The following is a 23,907-nucleotide window of genomic DNA, read 5'->3' on the forward strand; positions in this document are numbered from 1 at the left end:
CGCGATGAAGAGTGGCCCCCGCTTGCCACAACTAGAGAAAGCTCTCGCACAGAAACGAAGACCCAACACAGCCAAAAATAAATTTAAAAAAATAAAAAAATAAAAAATAAATAAATCAACTATACTCCAATAAAAATTAATTAAAAAACAAAAATAAAAATCTCAGTGTATTATTCAATAGTGGGGTAAACTGAGCTGTTTATTCAAGGTTAATGGCCAACACATTCACTGAGAATTGTTCCTTAGAAACAAAGATCCAAAATCTGAGGAAGAGTGAGCTCTAATGCCTCCAGGTAGGTGAATCCAGGCACAACCTATACTCTCCGCTGTGGCTCACCTTGCCATCTCTGGTGCGAACTATCTCCCAGCTGCCGTCTCCAGGTAGTAGATTTAACAGAGATAAGTGATCTTGGAATCTAACCATCATAGATGGAGAACACAGTGAAGTTCAACTGCAGAAGCAAATCTAAAAGAAAAGAACACTTGGAATCGTAGCTATTTATCTTAAACCTTAGAGCCCACCAAATATAAAATTATCCAATGAGAAAGGGAAGTGATTAATCATTTTTATGCATTTGTTTTTAATTGATGTATCAAAATTTTACCAGTACTATTTGAGTACTCTAACTTTCTTTGAGATTCACCTCTGTTTGCTTGTTAATGAAAGAAAAATTATAATTAAAGCCTAATGATAACACTTTTTAACTTTTCCAGCTTTATTGAAGTATACTTAACAAATAAATATTGTATATATTTAAGGTATATGGCGTGATGTTTTGATGTCCATATACATTGTGAAATGATTACCACAATCAAGCTAATTACCATATCCATCATTTCACATAGTTATGGTCATGTGTGTGTGTGTGTGTGTGTGTGTGTGTGGTGAGAACACTTAAGATCCACTCTCTTAACAAATTCCAAGTATACAATACAGTATTATTAACTATAGCTACCATGCCCTAAATTAGATCTCCTGTAATCCCACTTCTAGGTATTCACCCAAAGGAAATAAAATCAGTTTCTCAAAGAGATATCTGCGCTCCCACGTTCATTGCAACATTATTCCAGTCCAGCCCTGTCAGTTTCAGCTCATCCTCATAGCTTACTTTGCTCCTCCTTTACTTCATCGCTATCCTTCCTTCTAGGTTGCTTGCCCAGGTGTTCTCAGGTTCTTGCACCAGACAGAATAACTTCACATAGGCTGTTTAACTTTTCTCAATTGCATAAGATCATAACCTTATAATAAATGCCTTCCTATTTTATCCTCTGATCAAGCTCTGCTACAATGATGTTTTACATCCTGTATGATAATACTGAAAAAAGGATTATGGCATAACATTAAATTAAAAGCAACAGTATGCAAAATTTATGTAAATTTCAGCCATTTTGATGTAAATGGATCCAAAATTCACCAAAATGTTAACTGTGATTTTATTTAGATGAATGGGACAATGTGTGAATTTTTGTCTTCTTTATATCTTTCAGTGTTACTACTTTTTAAAAAATGAACATGCATTAATTTTATAATTTAAATCAGCAACAAAATATAAACTTGTTTTTGTGACTATAAATATTCAGAGCAAAGAAAAGGCAGTCACCTAACCTTGTGATGGTAGGTCCTCTTAATTCAGATAAATGCATCCTTAGGGGTTTTCTAAAAGCTGATATTACAAAACATAGGAGTAGAAAGCGTTGTAAACAATTAGAGCTACATTTTCAATATGTTCTGCTAAGACTCAACCACCAAACTTCATGAATGCTAATTTGAAAAACTGGGTCATATTCCCCAGCACAAGTTTATATATCCTTTCCTATGAAAGGAGTTAGATTTTAAAACTTTTAGGCAAATTCATTGAAATTATACATTCAAAGTGTAAATAAACTTTTACCAAATATATACGCCTATCTAATGTCATATACTCAAACACACACACATTCAAAGAAATTCCTATTTCCAATACCTAATTTCAAATTTTTAATAAATTTAATAACCACCTATGTATGTTTCACTTTAGAAGTGTACATATATAAATACATATATACATGCACTCACAATTTTTGAACTTTGAAATAGGTACCCTATTTAAGTAATAATTCTTTATATGTTTCTAGCAAGTCACCTTTTACAAAGAACTTGCATAAAGCCATGAAAAGGCATTTTTGTTTTTTAATTATTGAAGATACTGAGGCTCAAAGAGATTAAGAAATGAAGTTAGGGTTCTCATCGTACTTTATTGCCACTATTATTGACTTTATAAAACATTGTCACCTGGTTATTCTCAAAAGTAAGCTTCCTTGACACCTAAAAGAGGTATTTACTTCCTTTAACAAACATACAAACATCCTGCAACATATTAATTTTCTGCTGTTAGGCAAATCTATTCTTATAGTTATTTGATAAATGGGCATACTAGGATGATTTAGACTAGTAAATGAATTACTCGATATTATTAATGACAATATGAATTTGTCTTTGTAAATCAAAATAAATTATTCATTAGTAACTTTATAGAGTATATAGACCATAACTATAGATACCTCCTAATCAGATTACATCTATGTAACTTAAAACAAAAAGGTTTAACTATATTTTGTCAAGGAATTACTTTTTCAAGCAGGTGTTATCATATCACACTATTAGTTTTAGTGGAGTTTGGGAATGCTCTTTTCAAGGAATGACCAGGATATCTTTGCACAAGTAAGAGAAATATTCACAGATGTGCACTTTGTTTCTATAAATCAAAGCACAGTGTGTCTATTCTTTCAATTTGATCATCTGGTGCAGAAGTCAGCACGTTACAGACAACCCAGGAGCTAAACCCAGCCCTCCACTGTTTGTTGTGATAGATGAATTAAGAATTTTTTTCAGTTTTAAATGCTGGAAAAAAAATAAAAGAATATTTCACGACCTGTGAAAATTATATGATATGCAAATTTCAGTGCCCATAAATAAATTTTTATTGGAACACAGGTCCACTCATTTGTAAAGCATTATCCTTCATGGGAACAACGTAGGACATGGTAATAGCTTCCCTAAGTCACAGGGTTCACTTGTGGATAAATGACAAGTGTAAACTAGGCATAAAATCATTATGTAACACATCTCTGATAAAATCCAAAATACTTGGTTACACTGGAAAAAAAATATTTCCAGAAGACTTGTATTCACATGGTGGAGGTAGGGGAGTAAGCATTCACGTGTATTTTCCTTAAATGGTCAATCTCGAAGGTAAAATGACAGATTTTTATTGTGGAACCACATTGGATCTACCAGGCTTCCCATCCCTTCCAAAGATTTGGAAATCTCACTTTTCTACAGACTAAACATAATGTGCTGTCTCTCCCTGTTCTAGTTTATGACCTAGATAAGGTTGAGAAGGTGACACATTCTGTAGATCCCTATGCAAAGTAGGCCAGAGAGAAAGAAAGAGAGAGAAAGAAACTGAAATTAACGATAAGAAAGTTACCCCTGCTGTGTTAGCACAAGTGGGCTGAAAACAACTCTGAGTGCTTGGAATTGTGGTGATGACAACCGATAAATTCGATCTTAGTCAGTGACACCAGTTTGAAATTGTATAGCAGCTGAGCTGAAATAAAGTGCTAAACTTGATGAGTCCCTTTGTTCCTCAGATCTACAGTTACTTACTGATAATTCATTGCTGTAGCTGTTATGTTGTAGGGGTACTCCTACATCACTGGTTTGCGGAAGACTCCAGGCCAAATGATCATAAGTGGTTCAAAGTCTTATGTAAGCGCCTGGATTTCATTAAGGATGAGTTCACAATTGACGTTCATGGTTTGTAACCCTTATTAGATGCAGAGGAATGTTAAAGCAGAGATTTAAGCAAATGGACATTTTAACTCTTTAGTTTCTTTGTCAAAGTTCATTAATGATAAGCAAATGCAATTAAGCTTGTATTGACACTTTTATTCCCAAATTAAGGATCACTTATTTTTTAAGTGGTGATAAATGCCTTTCTTAGTGATTGTCAGCACATCAAAATTATGCTTTTTAGATACAGCATGGTGGTAAATCCTGGCTTACTTTTTTCCCCTACTAATAGGCAGATTGTTTTAGCCAGTTTTTTAATGTGTTAAAGTTCTCAATAGACACTAATAATTATAGCTAATGTTTTTGCTCTCTTACTATAAGCTATGTCAAGCACTTAATTTTTATTATCTCATTTATAACTGAAACAACCTTAAGCTGCTGCTGTTACTCCCATTTTACGCATGAGAAAACAGTGTCTCGCAGAGGCTAATTTAGTTGAATTCTGTAATAGGTATTGAGGTAAAGTAATTAATAGGTATTAGAGTCAAGATTGGAATCTATGCTCACTTGACGACAAAAATTGTGCTCTTACCCACCATTATGCCATCCTGTTTCCCGTGCATGGAGACAAACAGGTTAGAAAAAAATTGCTTACATAGATTTATTCTTTTTTCATCTGAATATTAATAGACATCAACATTAGTTACAAGTCTGGCAAGGCGACTGTTTTTGTGAAAAGGACAGGGGCTTTGGAAGCAGGCTCACCTGGGTTTGATCCTGAATCCTCAGCTCTAGCCATTTGCTGTAAGTCATGATACTTGCTTTCTTTTTTTTTTTTTTTTTTTTTTTTTTAATGAGGATCTTGAATCAGATGCGTATGTTTGATTGATTGATTGATTTTGGCTGTGTTAGGTCTTCATTTCTGTGCGAGGGCTTTCTCCAGTTGTGGCAAGCGGGGGCCACTCTTCATCGCGATGCGCGGGCCTCTCACCGTCGCGGCCTCTCTCGTTGCGGAGCACAGGCTCCAGACGCGCAGGCTCAGCAGTTGTGGCTCACGGGCCCAGCCGCTCCGCGGCATGTGGGATCCTCCCAGGCCAGGGCTCGAACCCGTGTCCCCTGCATTAGCAGGCAGATTCTCAACCACTGCGCCACCTGGGAAGCCCCAATACTTGCTTTCTTTAATACCCACTTACTCGTCTGTAACACAGAGGTGAGAGTAAGTACTTTGAGAGTTTTTGTAAGTGTTAAATAGGGTAATGTATGTATAGTAGCTAGCATGTAATAGGCACACAATAACTATTTTTCCTTCTTTTACGTGTTTTCAACTGTACATAACTTCCTTTCCATGGAAAGGCTGAATTAACGTCTCAGTCATCCTTTAATATGATAATCCAGGTCCTATCTTAAGTTCAAACATAGAATTATTTAAATATTTATTACAGGTTCATTAAACACCAGAGTAAAATTAAAATTGCATTTTTTAAAAAAATCACAGGAAAGGCATTGACCTGAAAATCCTTTAAAGCGGTGAAGCACAGCCCAACTCTTCTGGATGTTTATCACAAACACCAGTAACAATTCTGGCAAAAGGAACCTGAGGGAAAGAACCTGAGGGCAGGAATTTGAGAGCACAGCCAGGAGGTGCACAGGGGAAGAGGAAGGAAGGAAAAAGAGTCTCTCAGTGCAGCCCTCCAAGAATTCCGGCTCTGAAGCGACCGAGGGACAACACACACTTCTCCATGCTTTTCTGATGCTGATGTTGATACATGTCTTAGTCCTGCATTTACCTTCCTAGACCTTAGACAGATATGATTCTCTAAGAATATCCTGGTGACTTCTAATACTCTATGGTTGCCTACACTCAACAAGAAAAAAATCTGACATATTTCACATCAAGTTCATAGTCATAGTCAACTATTTCACTGTCAAGCGTAATTTTAAATTTGGGCAATACTAAGGTTTTCAACATGGGAAGCAAATAGTAATATTAGAATTGATTGTTTTATGATTATTTTAAACACTAAGAAAATGGAGGATATGCAAAAGTGTAATGCTAACATAAAAATGGAAGTAGCAATATTAACTGGCTATTTGGAAGTTTAAAACGACTCACATTACTCTGGTTAATGTTGACAATTTTCAGATACTGGACTTTAGTAGCACCATACATCCCCAATCATGTAAATCATTTAATTTTTGTTAACGTGGTGAAAGAAACAAATATTTTAAGAAATAAGGCCAATATTATGTATTAAAAATATTTTGGATTTCCTGAAATCATCTTAGTTTTATATTAAAAATCCTTAGTTTTATATTAGAAATATTTTATCTAAGGACAAATTTAAGATAGGTATTTATGACTTGTTTGATTATAATTTTTTTAAAAAGAAAGTGTAAGAAAATATATGCTAAATTTTATATGTATATTACGTATACATATATAATGAAAGACGGAAGAATACATTGCAAATTATATGTATATATGTATGTATAGTAGGTATACACACATATGTGTGTGTGCTTATGGGTACAGACACACAGGTTTCCTGACTGAAAGAATTTGTAAAATTATAGTTAAATATTCTTAGAGAAAGAAATAGCTATTTGTTAAGGAGAAGTATAAAATCTATTAGCTACATGATTACCTTTTATATTTAAAAAGTGGATGCCAGCAGTCTGATACCAAGAAAAGGCACTGTGATTCTCTGAAAATGGTATAGACTTTGGGAGTAAACAAAACTGAACCTATGCCCTCTCCAGCTCCTAAATCTGTGGGTCAGACCTTGGCTACGTTACTTAACATCTTTCCCCTCCCCTCCCGTCCTGTCCTCTTCTCTCTTTCTCTCTCTCTCATATAAAATTTTTTATATGAGAAAATGAAGGGAAAATAAGATAAGGTATACAAAATGCCTAACACATAAAAGGCACTAAATATATAAATATGTATAGTCAAATACTTATAAAAATTATCCTTGGGGCTGCTTTTTTTTCCCCCAGTGGGCCTGATGAAGCTAGAAGAAGACTGAAAGGCAAGGAAGCAGAGATCAGCATTTGACAGTCATAAACTAGAGGAAAAGCTGAGTGGAAAACATATTAGGCAAATAGTGAGATTATAGATTTATATAATGAAATACAGTAACTATATTCAATGTAAACGTATGAGATAATCCAATGAGAAGAAAACGTTTCCCAGACTAATGCAATAAAACTCAACTCCATGTAGCTTATAAGAAGGCTGGCAAGGATGTAGGTAATGGGAACTCTCCTACACTGCTAGTAGGAGTGTAAAGTAAAACAATCAATTTTGCAAAATGATTTGGTGTTATGTTTTAAACTTAAACATAAGCCTACCCTTTGATGCAGCAATTTCTATTCCTTTCTTTATACCAACAAAAATGTAAGTATACATGTATTCATAACAGCCAAGCACTGGGGAAAAAAATCAGACTATGGACTTAGAAATTAGGATCATGCTCACCTTGGGAGTGATTAAATGGGAATGTTCCTTTCATAATAAGTTATTGAGATATATAATCAGTGTATATTCTTTTTTCTACATATTTGTTATTCTTCATTAAAACAATTTTTAAAATGGAATATAATGATTAAATTGATAGTTTTATCCAGATGCAAAAATAAAAATATTACTGATAAATCAGGGGATGTATTTTGAGTTGCCTGGTGAGAGTGGGGTGGTGGTCACTTTTATTCTATTTAGTTTTCTTTTGTTTCCACAATAGAAACTCTCTTGCCCAACATAACATGACACATTTGGACGAGAGTTAGATAGGGTTAAAGGTGCAGATAATGGCTGTATGCACCTATATATTCTTTGTGTAGAACTAAGTGGCCTTTGGAGAAATGAAACTATAGGCTAGGTCTTAATGGTACACTAAGACCAAAGAATAAAACAGACTGGCTAATAATTACCAGTGAGTGTACATCCAATCAGCAGTATTACACACATCATGTATATATGTCTAGCACATTAAAAAGCCACGTATAATGCTGGACTTACTTCACAGACACACACCATAGAGAGAGGCTTTACAAGAAGAGATATTTTCAAATGAGCACTCAAACTGGGAACTCATGCATACTTCATTCTTTGGCATTAATAACTAAATAATACATTTTAAATAGTTAAACCATTTTTGTTTTATTAGAAAAGAGTTACTTTTAACTCTCTTTTAAAAACCTGATCTTTCCCTTAAAAAAATATTTTAGCTCCTCTTTTACACGAATAGGCCTGTCACTTTTATTTTAAATAGGTATCTGTTCACATTACACTTCACGAAAAGCCTCAGGCTTGCAGATGCTCCCTAACAAAGCTAAAATTATTTCACTACCGAAAACAACTAAAATTGTTCATTCCTTTAAAAAAAGAAAAAAAGCTCTGTAATGATCTGTGACACTAATAAGAATCTCAGGATCTCCCCAGTTGTCACTGTATAGGTGGCAGAAAACTTTGAGTTAGGGAGTCATACATGCTAGGTGGCCTGATCTTGTGCTAAGTGCCCCCGGTCTGCTGTTCATCACATCACCAGGCAGGAAACACAATTGTCTTAAAACCCTGTAGAATGTGTATTCGATTCTCTGGGTTTAAAAAATTAATCTAATGCTTTTGGGTGTGTGTGTAGTCTTGGACAACTTATTTCACCTTATACCTTTGGATTATTCTATCTGTAAAATAAAAATAAATACCTCCAATTTTTTTGCAAAGATTATATAAGAGAATCCACGAAAAGTGTTTAATATAGCGTCTGGAATTTAGTAAAACCTCAATAAATGTTAACTTATTATTTTTATTATCTTATCATTCTCTATGCATTCTGTTATTTTGTGGCAGCTGCAGTTTACCAGAACTTATATTTTATTCTGCACTTGCAGATGAACAAAATCTTTAAAAATTTTTTTTCCTATTTTCTCATATGTCAAAAAATCTGATTGTATGCTGCTTATTGTAGGCAATCTCAATTGTGTCATCTTCCTCTAAGAGCATTGTGAGTTTTGTCCAAGCAGAGAGTTGAATAGCTGGTGGATCATTTTCATTTTGTTAGGCTCAGTTTTATTCTTTGTTAGGGCAAGTCTATTTTGGACTTAGTCCTATGGCATGTCCCTTATTCCAGAGCTTGGCCCTTACTCAGAGAGTAGCGTTTCTGGGATTTTAATTGAAAGTACAACATGCCTGGTGTGGTCTCTACACCCCAGCTGGCTTGGAACTCATATCTCTCTGACATGCATGACCTCTGACATCAATATTTACCTCTCAACCCTGCTGCAGGCAGGTGATCTCTGCCAGGCCTCACTGTGTCTCACCCTGTGTGTAGCCAGCATAACAACAAAATCTTTTGGACATGTTTTCCTGAATTGAGTGGTGGTTCAATTAATCAATTAAGCTATGTTCCTATTGTTTGGTTAATAAATCAATATTCTATTGCACTATAAATTCTGACAGGACGGGCACTATATGTTACTTAGCTCACCTTCATTCATTCATTCATTACTAACAAAGTATCTATTACGTATTATGAGGACATCAGGAATAATTATAGCATCAATTGTATTCTTATGGATCTAACAATCCAGTGGGAGAAGCAAAAATGTGTGAAACTAATTAATCAAAGGAAAAGGAATGATGACAGAAATTGATTCACAAGTGAGAAATGTCTGAGAGTCAGCCATTTTATGGTTGGAGAAAGATTCCAAAACTAAAACTCATTATTTACAAATACCCTCCTGATCCTCCTCTAAACTCCACGGCGCCTCTGCCTATGGTTGACTGAACACTTACTTCCTGACTTGTCTTTTTAGCCTTTCCCTGCATCTTGCTTTGGAGTCATGGTACAGACAGCATTTGCTACATTTGCCTACTCGGCATCTATTTCCCTCATTTTCTAGTAATAGCTTCCCTTATAATGAAAAAATTAAAACGTAAATTTAAATTACCCTAAAGTCTGGTCAGAACAGGAAGCCAATTAAAACTGGCTTAAAACTCAGTTTCCAAAGAAGAATCAGAGCCTCTATATTAGTTACTTTTATGTTAATAGAATATTTTTATTTGTGGTAAAATATATGTAACTTAAAATGTATTTTAACCATTTTTAAGTGTACAGTTTTGTGGCATTAAGTGCATTCACATTGTTTTGCAACCGTTACTACCAATCATCTCCAGACTTTTTTCATCTTCCCCAACTGAAACTCTGTTCCTGTTAAATCAGTAACTCCCCATTCCCCCCCCCCCCCACCCGCCAGGAACCACCATTCTGCTTTCTGTCGCTACAAATTTGATTACTCTGGGCTATCTCATATAAGTGGAATCATACAATATTTGTCTTTTTGTGACTGGCTTATTTCATTTAGCATAATGTTTTCAAGTTTCATCCATGTTGTAGCATGTGTTAAATTCCCTTCCTTTTTAAGGTTGAATAGTATTCCACTGTATGCATGCACCACATTTTGTTCATCTGTCAATGGACCCTTGAGTTTTGCCCACCTTTTGGTTATTGTGAATAATGCTGTTATGAACATGGGTATACAAATACCTGTTTAATCCCAGCTTACATTTGCGGGGGGGGGGCGTGTATATTCAAACATGGAATTGCTAGATCATATGGTAATCCTATGTTTCACTTTTTGAGGAATAGCCATAGCATTTTCTACAATGGCTGCACCATTTTACATTCCCACCAACAGTACACAAGGGTTCCAGTTTCTTCAACACCCTCACCAACATTTGTTATTTTCTACTTTATTGATGCTAAGCATCCTATTGGGTGAATAATCAAACATTTTTCATGTAGGTAGAGAGTGTGATTTTTATCTCAAAATATATATTTGCATAATGACACATACATATAACAAAAATCTGTAAATTACTTGTTATTTTGTATATATTACATGCTAATGTTTTTGATGGTTTCATGATGTGGTATTAGGCTGTTATTTTACATATTTGGTTTTATTTTTCACTAAAGATACCTGGAGTCAGTCTAGTTTCAGCATGAAACAGAGTCACAGTTCCCCACCTATTTCACGGAATACTGGAGCAAGAAAGATCCTGAAGTTCATCTGTTGCTAATGCAATCTGCTCACCTTACAAACCTGTGGTTTTAAAACACCCAGGATGAGGAAAGGAGACAGCAAAACCAAGAGGCTCCTTTTTGTCAGCCTTGCCCTTGGGGCTTTTTTTCTCTCCCCCTGTTAGAGGCACTTAGACTGCCTCTAAACATTCATAGCGCATAATTAAGTATAAATAGAGGTACAGGAGCTCAGGAGGAAGAAGACAACACGTTTAACTTTGTTAACCTGTTATTTAGCAAATATCTCTATTAGGCAGAAAGAAAAGCTTAATGTGTAATTAGATCTTCACCTTCCTGGAACGCACAGGCTGAGATTTGGGATGCCCACAGACGCTCTCTCTGTGGAGGTCCCTCGTGATAATGCACATAGAGTTGGTCTGAAAGGTTTCACTAAAATACTGTCTGGGACTCATCCATAATGCTGCGGCTGTGACGGAAGCAAGAGTAAAGATCCTGAAATCCATTCTGTTATAACACATATTTCAGTTCATAAATCCCAGCTCTTTCTTGAAACACCCCCCGAGGGCTGTCCTTCATTCACTTCCTCACTAAATTCCCTAGAGTGACACTAAACCACCCTGCCTGTCTTTCACCTGCCTCACCACTGAAGCGATAAATCTCCATTTCCTTCCTGAGTGGTCGACATTTGGTGGCTCTTCCTCTTCTGTGATTATAATGCTCTCCCGGTCTTTTATGATTAGAATTTCTGATTATGCCCAAATCTGTGCAACAAAACCCGCATAAAAACTTGCTCACTTCTTTTCAGCTCATTATAAGTGGGCCTTGTTTTAAAAAATGACTTTAGTAGGGCTCATTTTGGAAGGGCAATGCCATGTCCTTTTAATGTTAACAAGACACTGATCACTTGTCCCAGTCATGCCCATTTGTATTGAAAAGTTGTTTTAACCCTAGGAAGGTACCCTTGTCTTTGGAGTGAGCACGTAATGTCTAAGAAGTTTCATAAAGCCTCCCTCAGGATATTCAGCATTTACCTTGGCTCTAAATAAGGTGCATACAGCAATCCAGGCTCAAAACATATGGATTGAATGGAAAAATGTTTTTCTATAGGGAATTAATGACAACTTGAAATACAAATTGTCTCATACTTTAGGAGAAAAACAAAGATTATTTAAGTCTTGAGGACCTAAGAGCACAGGCTGGTAACAGGGCTGATAAAAAGATAAATAAGAACCTGGTACCCCACGACTGTAGTTGTTTCCCTCAAATACTTTAGGTTTTATGATTTTTTCATTACTAATTTTTCATTACTATTTTCATATCAATTGTTTGCATGATGGCTTGATGTTCTATTATACTTTTAAAGAAATATTTTCTCTTAACTAACATGAGTATCTGGGAGAAGAAAATCATAATGCTTGTTTGCAAAATGCCAGAATTCTAAAAAGTACATTTGTGACTCTGTTTAAACCAGTATTAAAACTGAATATAGGTACTCAAGTTGACTTGAGTACAGCCTATATTTATACCGGGAAGTACTTTCCAAGTATTATATTGCAAAATCAAAGACAATAAAAAAGAGATACTTTCAATTTCTTGAACAGATCAAGTTGCTTTACTTAAATAAGGCATTTTTCTCTGCCACACACAAAAAAGTCTGTTGTTTGAAATTTATATATGTTGTAGGAAAAATGATCTCCCTAGCACTGAACTCTTGGCATTATCCAACATCCAGCTTCCTGGAAAACAAGCATTTCTAATATTTGAGAATCCATCTTTGACTCATTTTATTCATAATGTCTAGAGTAATCAATGCCAGATGAAGGAAAAAGACAAAATGTCCATCCTCCCTCCAAATCTCCCAATAGTAAATACACATTAAGAGTGTTCTCAGACACACAGGACATGGTTAATTACAGAACAGTACCTGTGGAGTGTCCTTGCTCATCACAGAAGGGCTCTCCACAGGCCTGGTAAGAGAGAACGGAAATGTAAGTCAAGTACAGGGTGCCTAAGCGTGCCGTGAGACATGTGGGCACCAAAGTCAATGACACAGTCCCTGCTGTCACGGAGCTTACAGTCTCGCAGTTCTTCATCAGGTTTGCAAAGTCTACTGTGTCTGGGGATATCTATACCTAACACCATGATGCTGGATCAGAAACATCATTAAATAAATACCATGTCTCCCATGCTGACCTCACTGTAGACACAGTGAATTTGTATCGTGGTCTGAAGACATATGTACATTTTCATCTCCATGCCTTTATATATATTTTCCCATAAATTATATTGCCTTCATCTCTTTTTATACACCTAGTTACTCCCAAAGGATAATCATACGCATAGCAATTGTATATAACGTCATAACTGCAGTCATCGTATTATACTTTAATTAAAAGTAAAACTTGTCTATGGTCCTCTATTTTTAAAATTGTCTGCCAGACCTCCAACACACATACACTTGACTCTAAGCTCCATGAGGGAGAGGATATTAACTGCCTTGTTTTCCTTTACAGCCCAATTCTATTGCAATGTCTGGCACAGAGGAAGCCATTACTATTTTCTTTCATCAGTTTTGGGGGAAGCAATGTCTGCTATTCATTCTATGAAGCCTGTCAAAAGCCTGCCATAAGCTAGTTATTCTCAAGAAACACCAGGCTGGTGGGGAAGACAGAAACATAAGACACTGATTATAATACTAGATGACAATTATTCATGTCTCCCTATGGTAGAAAGATGCTGAAGAAGATTAAAAGAGGTAGAAATGTGTATAAGGTCTCAACCTAAAGGGGAGTGATCTGTCTAACCTCTTGAGTGGTGGAATCAGTCAGTATTGGCAGTGAGAGTCGGAAGCCTCCTTTAGGGCTTCCCAGATGTTCTGTCAGCCTCCTTGGTTGAATCGTCTTCATAAAGACTCCCTTCTACTTCTCATACCCATTGATCACCTCTTTTTACCTCATCTACCCTCATCAGAGCATCCATAAATAGTGAAGGGTATTGGTAGCATGAACATAAACTGGGTTATCAAAACCAAGATACTACAGAGCAAATTATTTATTCTTAAAAAAGATACTTCTAGGAGACATAAAAATTAAATCAATGGGAATTGTCTTTGCTACGTATCCTGCTGCCTAGAGCAAAGAAGAAAAAGGAGGAAAGTGCTTTCAGGATCAAGGAAATAGCACGTGTGAAGGCATGGAAGAATAATTGTGCTGAAATCTCTAAGAGGTAATTCATGACGGCTGGAACAGAACACAAAACGGTGTCAGGACACAGCCTGGAAAAGCGAGCAGATGATGGAAAAGGTGCTTAGGTTTCATTCAGTTGCCAATGGGAGTCATGGAAAAGTTTAGCTAGGGCGGTGATGCAATGTGACTTGTGTTCTGGAAGAATAACTCTGGCAGAGGTGTGGAGGGCGGACCGGAAGGAGCATTTGCTGGCGGCAGGGAAAGAGTCCAGAAGGTTTTTGCAAGAATTCACATAAAAAATAATAAATTCCACATCTGCTTTGTATATCCTGGTATATGGTAGGCATTCTATAAGTACTTTTTAGTCAAATAAGTAAACTGGAACATGAAGTTCCCCAACAACAAAGATACATGCACTGCATCTATATAATTTAAACAATTTAAAACTCTAAAAGGTGGTAAGAGTTATTCTTTGGTAAAGAGGGAGTCAGAAACTCTAGTCTGTTTATTTTTGTTCCTTTTATACAACCCCTATGCAGAGTAATATTAAATTACTAACTGCGACCGTCTTCTTCATCTACCTTGGCATCCCCGTCCGTAACATCTCACCTGACATTTACAGCTGCAGATCGATTCCGCATAATGTAAGAATTCTTAGATAATCTTGATAGTCAAGGCTTCTACTGATTTTTGTGAAGTCTCAACAAAAATGTGTCTGCAAAATGTTATAGAATAAGTGTCATCGTTCTTATGCCATCGTTCTGCTTTCCTCTGTAAAATGGGAACATGGGGATTAACTAAAACAAAATTGATATAAACACCGAGTATTATTACCAGACTATTATAAAGCAGATGGATGAACATATGTGCTTAATTTTAATTGTTCTAAAGCTAGTACCTCATAAGATGCTTAGAGCCAAAATGTTACCTTAGAATATCATTGAACATGTTTACATATTTTCCCTTTATATATTTAATTCTACTTTGAATTTCCTACCAATCTGTTGAGAAATTTGATAAATGGTAGCAATAGATATGTCTTTAACTCTTTAGTCAGATAATCATAGAATATCATATTCAAATCCAACTACACTTTCAGTGCAGAAATCTCTTCTACCATTTCCCCGACAAAATCATCTGGACTCTGCTTGGAAGGAGGAAACAGGGACTCACTCTTTCGGAAGACTGTCTGATTTTGAACTCAGTGCTCTACTGAGTAGCGTGCACACTCAGTCCTCTCACTGCCATCTGAAGCGACATCTGCTCCTACACCACAGCTCCGCAGATATTTAAATATCACTATTATGATTTCCCTCAGGCTGGACGCCGCTGCCATAGTTCAGGGGTGAGTTAACAAAGCTGTGCACTGGGATGACTCCCAGTACAATGGACATGAGCCGTCATAAAGAATGAACAATTTGTGTTTCCTTCTTGGATGTGGAGGTGAAGGAGGTTAAAGACAACCTCAGAGCAAACCAAGCTTCAGTTGTGAGTGAGAAAAAAAAAAGAATATACCATTGATAGAGACAGAAATTTGGGAGCAAGATAGCATGATGGGAAATCCTCTATTTTAGAAGAAGGCACAGAACATCCCAGGAAACTTACTCTTCCTATGATTGAACCGATTGAGAAGTGGAATTTTTCTTGAAGGAAAACAAGGCACTCTCCAGGATGCAGTGCTCACTTGGGTGTGTGTTGTACTGTATCGGAACGGCTGTTTCTTGTATGACCTGAGTTAAGGGTCCTGTACTGTTCTGAAACCAGACTCTGTGGTGTATTGCAAAATTAAGAGTCTCCTGGGACAAGAAACCCCAAGTTCCACCACAGAACACAGAAGCAAATCTCCTGAGTTTGTATTATCGTTTTAAAAATCAGTTAACAGACTTTTACTCAAAGTCTGTATTATATAAATTCTAAAACATGCTTGATTGAAATTTCTGAGGCCTTAGGGAATCATCGTGTTTTCTTGCCTAGGTGGTTTCACATATTACACTAATCAGCCTCCTTGGGCCAATATAATTAGGCAAAATTAGCTGGTACCTTTCTTCCTTGGCCTCCTCCCCTGGCGTCATTTTACTTTGAAGTTTATTGTCTTGCTCCGGCATTAATATTTAAATTATAAATACAAAATTCCTAAGAGAATTCATTAAGAAATACCTACAAAGTACTTTTAAAAACCTATGATAAATGCACTATGCAGCACAGAGTAGGAGGGAGGTATCTGGAGTTAGTAAGACTAGCTGAACCAGGCCTGATGATCAATATAGTGACAGATAAACATATAAGAAAAACAATTAAGCCAGGAAGACGTTTTCAAGTCTTGATGATCTTGCCAAATTTCTGCTTGAAACCCCATGACTATCTCCCGTGAGCCCTCCTTAATACCTTGTAAGACTCTCCAATATCCTTCTGCCTCTCCTATCTCACCTCTTGCTGTTCCATAAACATTGTGCTGGAGTCAAGTTAGCTTTGTGGTCAAATGTACCTTGTTCTCCAGGCTGACACCACCTTAAGCTATGCTTTACCCACTCTCCTCACCCCACTCCCAAGGCCCATCTTGGATTTACTATCGGATGCCCATCCTTTGGATCTCAGGTTATATACCTTTTCTCGATGAAGTTTCTCCTTGAATTTCTTTATATTAGACTAGCTGTTGTTCCTGCTTTTTCTCTTCTAATGCTTCTAATATAATAGTAAGAGCTCTGTGCTGCCATTCCTGTTTGAACTGTCTGCCTCCTACCCGCCCTAGACTGAAAGCCAAGAAAGTCTCCTTCCATCTTTATATCCTACAAACTTAGCTCACTGCCTGGCAAAAAGGGGGGTTCCAATAAATATTGGGTACATGAATGAGTGAGTGAGTGAGTGAATTGCTAACAGAATGACACTTAAAAAAAATCAATCTGTGCCTTAATAAGAAAACTTACACACACACACTCACTTCAATGTTTTCTTGAGTTTCAGGACATCTCTCTGCCATTAGAAATTAAACTTTATTCCTTATTCAGGAACTAATTTATGTAGTGTCCTATTCCAACAGTCACTATTGAAAAAGTTGGATCCTGAAAAGATCAGCCAACTAATCAACACTTATGGAGACTCTATTAAATGCTTAACTCTGTGAATTAAAGGTTTTCTGGCTCTAAGCCCGTGAGGATGAAGAACGGAAGTTGAGTGCTTTCAGTGATGTCTTAATGCTTACAAAATAGCGTAACAAGTTTAGCAACAAAATATCAACAGTCTTCTCACCTTTTGAAACCCCTCTTCTCTCCTGTATTTCCTTTGGTTCACCTCAATGCTTAAATATGCAGAAGTCTAATTTCTGCATGATTTTCTTGCAAAAAGTTGGTTTTTGTGGCTCAAATAGAATACATAGAAAATCTTTCTTAAATTTTGATATATGAGTAAGGTACTAATGATTTCATAGTCCATCTAATATCACTATAATCCAGGAATATGAACTAAAACCTCAACTTCATCAATTATCAGGATTGCAAAAGGGACTAGATGCAATGTCTAGTGACAGATCTAAGGGGTAATGCAGGAGAGGATGCTTTGTAAGTCACAAATCACTATGTAAATTTAATCATACATATTTCTTAATTCTTAGAAATATTCCAAAAGAGAATATGGACATCTTTCCAACATGGAAGGATCTGAGAGGTTGAAATTATTGAGATTTGGTTATTGGTAAAGATAAAGAATGAACAGCAGTGTTAGGATGAAGGATATGATCACTGGGGAAAAGTAGGTCAAGCAACCAAGAGGTCAGGATGTTAAAGGACTCTCTAAGTCGACATTGAATTTCATTAAGAATTATGACAGATAAAATTGGACGGCTTCCCTGGTGGTGCAGTGGTTGAGAATCCGCCTGCCAATGCAGGGGACACGGGTTTGAGCCCTAGCCTGGGAAGATCCCACATGCCGCGGAGCAACTGGGCCCGTGAGCCACAATTACTGAGCCTGCGCGTCTGGAGCCTGTGCTCCACAACAAGAGAGGCTGCGATAGTGAGAGGCCCGCGCACCGCGATGAAGAGTGGCCCCCGCTCGCCGCAACTACAGAAAGCCCTCGCACAGAAACGAAGACACAACACAGCCAAAAATTAATTAATTAATTAATTAATTAATTAATTTAAAAAAAAATTGGAAAGCATGCCAGTGAACCTGGAATGAGGTGCAAGAGAAAGATCACAAGAGATCTGTGACATAACTCAGAGCAGTGGGTGGTATAGTTGTTAGGGAGAAGTAAAGCTTCTAAAAGTACTTGTATATTATTATTATTACCATTATTATTATTATTATTTTTGCATTTTGGCTGCGCCACGCAGCATGCAGCATGGTTTCCTGACCAGGGATCAAACCCGGGCCTCCGCAATGAAAGCGCCCATCCTAACCACTAGGACACCAGGGAACTCCCTACTTGTATATTATTAAGCGTGACATCCATCTACCTACATGTGAAAAATAATTCAGAGAGACACATCCATGAGGACACTGTGTAGTACATGTTTTGGGGTTCACAGGGTCTATACAATTACTCCATCAGGGTCTACTTCTAACAGGTAGGGAATGACTATGCTATATCAAGCTTAATTTGATATCCCAACTCAATTATTTAAGGAAATCAGAGAAGGTGCTCCAAATTGTGGGACATTTGAATTGATCCTTGAATAATAAGACTTTTTAATTCTATGCCCCTTCTTTCATAATTTTTAGATATTCTTCTAAAATATGAGTGTGAAAAACCTTCCTGTTCTTTAGTTTCTTTAAATGCCTCTCTTGTTTTTTGTTTTTCTTTACTGGAATTGTTTCAAGAATATGATCAGAATTTCACTTTTTAATGATGCTCCAATCTCTGTTCCCATACAAAAATCACATTTGCATGTACCTTCCTACAGTAAGGTCTCTGCAATATGTCAGCTTTTTGGTGGCTTGCTTAGTTAATTTCTCCTCATCTTTCAAAACCCGCCACAAAATATGCCTTCCCTGACTTCCCAGTCCCCAACTAGGTCAAACACCCCATTAAATGTAGCATGTACCTCTCCTCCTAGCATTTATCAGTATTACAACCAAATGTGTAATGGAATAATTTTGTGTTATTTTCTGTCTTGACCCCCACGGTCTTCCCAGCACCAAATATGGTACTTTGCATAGAACAGGTACTCAAAAGATAATTACTGAATCAGTGAACAGATGTAAGAATGAATGAGTAGCTCAACACAGGGAAATGCTATTCATCCGCTAAGAAGTCTATTATTAAGTGAAAAGATTACAAAGCAGCTTTAGAAAGTTACACCATTTTTGTTAATAAAAGAAGAATTAAATGTCAAAATATCTACAAAATGTTAAAAATTATTATTTACAAGGGATAAAATTAAGGGGAATTTCATCTTCTTTTTTAATCTTAATTGTATACATTTTCTATAATTAACATTTATTATTTCAGAACTAGAATAAAGTGCTTCAACTTGGTTCATTTATATTTTTTTAGAAGCCCTTTTCCTTATTTGGTTTCTATCTACTACTTATTTTAATATGTGAAATATCCTCTCCCCAAACTGGCACACTACTACTACTATCTTGTAGTTGTATAAGGCTTTACAATTTCCCAAGTTTTCTGATATATCTTTAGCTTATTTGCCCTTCAACAAAACTCCAGAACATAAGCAGGACAGGTCTTGTTCCCATTCTGCAAAGGAGTCTGTGATCACACTTTCATACCAATGTTTGATAATCTCTTCTTTTTCTACTACTGTATTCTCCAAGGTCCTTATCAGTAAAAAGTACTTACTCATCACACCTAAATTAAGGAAGGCAGATATCTACGCTGTTTCATCTACTCCTTAAGGAATGAAGGTGTCAGGAAAATGAGTCCCAATTTTATCCTGTGATCCACCTTAACCACTTAACAAGAACTAGAGAGTTGAAATTTCCATGATAATTAACTTTTTCAGTTATTCAATAAATACTTATGAGCAATTATAGTGTATTAGGCACTACAGTTATAAGGGTGAGACATTTTCCCTGGCTTCATGGAATCTGCAGTTTAGAGGAAGATAAACACACGAGGAAATATATGATAAATTTTTTAAGAAGTTAAAGTGGAAAAGAAAACATGCAATTAAAGAGAATAATAAGAAGGACTTCACTTAGATTGGAATGGTGAGTAAAGGACTTTCTGAAGTGTGAGTAAGACTTATCCAGGCAAAGAGTGGGAGGAAGGGTGTTTCAGTCAGAAGGAATAGAATGTGCAAACACCCTGAGACAAGAAAGAGCTTGGACCACCTGCGGAACCGTGAGAAGGGGCTGCTGGGGCAGAGGGATTAAGAGCAAGAGTGGCACAAGATGAAGTAGGGGAGATAAAATACTGCTCTTCCCTTTCCATTAAATGATCTTTTATTACATTCACAGGAATCAGCCCATGATTTCTCAGCCTTCACTATGATGAATCAGCCTTTATCATAAGCCCTTTCTATCAATTCCCTATACTAACTGTAAGACATGAGTTACCGTCTTACATTAAAAAAACCAACTTCGGGCTTCCCTGGTGGCGCAGCGGTTGAGAATCTGCCTGCCAATGCAGGGGACACGGGTTCGAGCCCTGGTCTGGGAAGATCCCACATGCCCCGGAGCAACTAGGCCCGTGAGCCACAACTACTGAGCCTGCGTGTCAGGAGCCTGTGCTCCGCAACAAGAGAGGCCGCGACAGTGAGAGACCCGCGCACCGCGATGAAGAGTGGCCCCCGCTTGCCACAACTAGAGAAAGCCCTCACACAGAAACGAAGAGACAACACAGCCAAAAATAAATAAATAAATTTATTAAAAAAAAAAAAAGCCGGGCTTCCCTGGTGGCGCAGTGGTTGAGAATCTGCCTGCTAATGCAGGGGACACGGGTTCGAGCCCTGGTCTGGGAAGATCCCACATGCCACGGAGCAGCTGGGCCCGTGAGCCACAATTGCTGAGCCTGCGCGTCTGGAGCCTGTGCCCCGCGACGGGAGGGGCCGCGATAGAGAAAGGCCCGCGCACCGCGATGAAGAGCGGTCCCCGCACCGCGATGAAGAGTGGCCCCCGCTTGCCGCAACTGGAGAAAGCCCTCGCACGAACCGAAGACCCAACACAGCCAAAAATAAATAAATAAATAAATAAATAAATAAGAAAATCCTTTAAAAAAAAAAAAAAAAAAAAAGCCAACTTCACCTTGTTTATTATCCTCATTTTGTGCATTGCACAGAGAAAATTGAGTGTTATTGTGATGGAGGAGAGTACTTCTTAATTAGCAAATTATTGAATTATTATTACTTATCTTTAATTTTTACAAGTTCTTAGAACCTTATATCTATGATTCTATATAGAAAGTTGGTGATAAGTAACTTCCTAATTAAGGTGTCAGGCAATTTATCTATGAAACAATAGAAATGAAAACTTAAGTTGCCATGGAAATTCCATAGTTAAAGGATCCTGTAGCAGATTTTTGAAATATAAGAAGTATTGGGGCTTCCCTGGTGGCGCAGTGGTTGAGAATCTGCCTGCCAGTGCAGGGGATGCGGGTTCGAGCCCTGGTCTAGGAAGATCCCACATGCCGCGGAGCGGCTGGGCCCGTGAGCCACAACTACTGAGCCTGCGCGTCTGGAGCCTGTGCTCCGCAACAAGAGAGGCCGCGATAGTGAGAGGCCCGCGCACCGCGATGAAGAGTGGCCCCCGCTCGCCGCAACTGGAGAAAGCCCTCGCACAGAAACGAAGACCCAACACAGCCATAAATAAATAAATAAATAATTAAAAAAAAAAAAAAAGAATTTATAAGAAGTATTAACCAATTCTTGATTATAAGTTTGGGTTTTCTTTCATTGGACTCTTATTACATATTGTCAACATGGCTTTTTCAATCATAGCAGAGCATATAATCACAAAGTCATATATGTGCAAAATATATGGCACAAGAGAGACTGCAGCTCTTCAAGGTGATAGGTCTAGATACAGGAGTCGTTTCTGTATGACCAAATCCACGTAGGAGATGAGGTTCCCAAGGGAGGGAATGCAGAGGCCACCTAACCTAGGGGAAAAGACACCTCCTGCTGTTCATGGCAGAAAGAAGAAACCAGGAAGGAGAGAGGTACAAACGCAATCGCAGAAACGAGGGTGTCACTGGACCCCAATGTGGAGGCGGAAATTCAAGACAACAGTGATATCCTAAAGAGAGCAGTCAATAGTGCTGTAGTCAATTTATGCACTTATTTGTTTATTGTTAATGGAGAAAACAATTGAAATATGCTCAATTGGATTGGATTTAAAGACAATATTTTGTGATCTTAGAGACATAACTTTCCAGGGAAACAAATCAAAATTTAGATACACGTATATTTCAGTATTTATTTAACGAGATCAGTTTTATAACTGACACATATTACACACCAGCTAACAGAATACTCAGTTTGCCTGAATACTGAAAAATGCCTATTACCAATATGACATATTAAGAAAATTTTCAGACTCAAAAGCAACAATATGAGGCTAAATAGGGGGAGTTTTGATAGCTCAAACACAATTCTTGCTTTGAATATATTTGATATTGCTGCTTTTATTAAAGAGTGTGTTTGGGGCACACACTTTATATACAACATGTATGTATGTGTGTGTGTGTATATATATATATGTATAATTTGTAAAATTTGAACAGAAATGAGTACATTTCAAAGACCACAGTTACGTTGTGAAGGTTTATTCCCTAAGGGCAGAAAGCACATGTAGTGTTAACACATCCATTTATTCTTTAGGAATCAATTTTAGTTAAGCCTCCTGAGTCTTGATAAGTCCATTATAGGTACACTTTTGGAATGTTCTAATGCACTGTGATAAATAAATGGCCTCAACATAAGAAAGACTCTTCAGAGTCTTTCAAAAATATCATTTTGACCACTTGGTTAAAGTTAGTTAAAATAATTCTACAATTACTGAAACCTAGATTTCCTTATTGATGAAATTAACACATATCTATTTAAAATTTGTTTTCTATTGGACACTGCCCATATCACAATGTTTTTAAGGAAATATTGTGGGTGTGGCCATATCAGTCTTCTCTATAATATCTGGTTTATTGGCCTCTCTTGATAATCTGTTTTTAGAAATGATCTCATTCCAGTTACGTTATATACACCTTGTCTGGGGCAATTAAGCTATTTCTGAAGACAGTCAGTCCAAGGATGTTCACATAGGGCTGAGTCTTAGGGAAATCTCCAGAGCCAAGAGCTTGTGCAGCACTGGCTAAGCCTTCTGGAATGCCATTGCACTCTGGGAAGAAGGTTTCATACTATTTCTTAAAATTCTGATTATGACCATTTCTGTGACTGTGAAAACTTACTTGTACACATTAGAAAGGTAGAACTATGTATCATAAAGGTGAACTTTTAATAAGCCTATACTTCTTAACACCCTACTTTTCCAATCTTAATTTAGGTAAGCCAAGCACTTCCAGAGACTTTGCTCATAGTAATCATGCCTTAAATTAGAACTCTCCATACAGTTTGTTTAACATCACTTTGCTATTTGAGTTTGGTATTTTAACTAACAAGACATTTTCTCATGAATCCTAGTGTGTTAGCTATGTACACAAAACCCTCAGATCATTAGCCTAGTTGGTTCAGTTAATTAGAGAACACATTTCTAATGCAAATAAGGTCATTAAATCCCCCGGAAGCCAGTTACCTTTGTCCTAAAGGCACAGTCTACACTGAAATAATAGTGAGTTTTCTTACCATGTGTACCTTTAGCCTCAAGGTAAACCAGATGAGAAAATGAAGATGACAGAGCTCAAACCTATATGCACTAGAGTAAAAAAGCAACTCAGTCCTTTCTTCTAATAATGTACGGGAATACTATATTCATGTAGGAAAAAAAATAGGCACTTTTTGGT

At 37.0% G+C, this 23,907-nt stretch overlaps 1 long non-coding RNA gene across 1 annotated transcript in view; it reads right to left on the minus strand.

Annotated features, from left to right (window-relative positions):
• Positions 1–425, minus strand: part of LOC103009408 (uncharacterized) — a 96,440-nt gene extending 96,015 nt beyond the window's left edge. Inside the window, exon 1 of the long non-coding RNA XR_450555.3 lies at positions 338–425. This is a non-coding gene — a long non-coding RNA (uncharacterized LOC103009408). The remainder of the gene's footprint in view (positions 1–337) is intronic.
• Between the last annotated feature and the right edge of the window lie 23,482 nt (positions 426–23,907).

This window comes from Balaenoptera acutorostrata, chromosome 7 (assembly GCF_949987535.1).
Source record: "Balaenoptera acutorostrata chromosome 7, mBalAcu1.1, whole genome shotgun sequence".
Classification (NCBI taxonomy): domain Eukaryota; kingdom Metazoa; phylum Chordata; class Mammalia; order Artiodactyla; family Balaenopteridae; genus Balaenoptera; species Balaenoptera acutorostrata.